Source organism: Penaeus monodon, chromosome 20, assembly GCF_015228065.2.
Source record: "Penaeus monodon isolate SGIC_2016 chromosome 20, NSTDA_Pmon_1, whole genome shotgun sequence".
Lineage (NCBI taxonomy): Eukaryota > Metazoa > Arthropoda > Malacostraca > Decapoda > Penaeidae > Penaeus > Penaeus monodon.
The window spans coordinates 12129175-12130387 of record NC_051405.1 but is presented as its reverse complement, the minus strand read 5'-3'; the positions used below and the strand labels follow the sequence as shown (position 1 = coordinate 12130387).

General features: G+C 34.4%; 1 pseudogene; it reads right to left on the bottom strand.

The window, feature by feature from the left end:
• LOC119585912 overlaps positions 1 to 1213 on the bottom strand; it is a 16670-nt pseudogene that overhangs the window by 6087 nt on the left and 9370 nt on the right.

The window sequence follows — 1213 nt, the reverse complement described above, 5'->3', positions numbered from 1 at the left end:
CCCACTCTTTTTTTTCATTTTGCTTTCCCCTCCCTCTTCTCTGTCTCCCTGATACATTCAGAATCATAAGTTTGGAATCAGGGTGCCAGACTCAAAACCCCTTTGGGGAGCCAATTTTGACTAAGCTACCATATATAACCTTTTTCTAGGATTACGTTTTAAAAAGTATCCGATATTACGTCAAGTTCAACTTATTTTTAATAATCGTACCGAAGTGTGTATGTACATGTAAAGTCTGGGCTGCTACATTTTATTGTCAAGTTTTAAGTTAGTTTCAAACATGAGAGCTTATTTTAGTAATGGCATATAAACAAGACGAAAAAAGTTATCATGCAACTTACTTTATTTTTCCCTAACTGTACTTTAAATATTTTTTTCTGCGCATTTAAAAGATAGGTTTTAAACATATCGGCTTTTCATATTTACTTACTTTTTATGTTTTGCTGTAGAGATATTCCAAACTGAATTTTCAGTCTTAATTTTGTATTACCTTCCTTTGTAACAATCATAATTTTTGAGGCTTTATAAATCTTCACATTTGCTATGAGTTTGACACCTGCTCTACATTCTTCTTCGTCAGCTTATTAACCCGTAGAAAGCTTGAAAAGGAATACAAAGGCAATTAGAATGTATAAAAGTATATATTTCGTATGCTAAGTCTCTTGTACATTACCTGACACCCTTCCATTGTGGGCTGCAAATACGTACCCAATGCCTGATCACAGTTGCTTGGAAAAGATGTTTAAAGAAATCTATGCCCGAAGTGGGGCATCCTTTGTATCAATGAAATATATTATATCATGAACATCTTTTGATTTCTTCCCTTTTAAGCCAATGGTTTCATTAAATAAAAAAAAATACTGGTGCCCTGATACCATAGTCCCATTCCTCCATACACCATCATTTTTCTGAATCACACCTTATCAGTGTGAAAAACAGAAAACAAAATATGGTGAAAATCTGTCCTTATCTTACTCACTCCTTGGTATAATGAGATGCATGATAACTCTCATGCCACACCCATTACGTGGAAGGTAAATGCAAAGTTTGACCAACGAAAAGTGCGTTTTTCCCGCTGGTGCTTTTTATTGGTTTGATCGCTTTTTTGCTTTCCCACTCGAGTCTATCAAATTTTATATTATTTAATTACCCTTAATTCCTCTTTTTGCAAAAAAAATTCCACCCACTTACCCTATTTCCCCTCTGCCCTTTT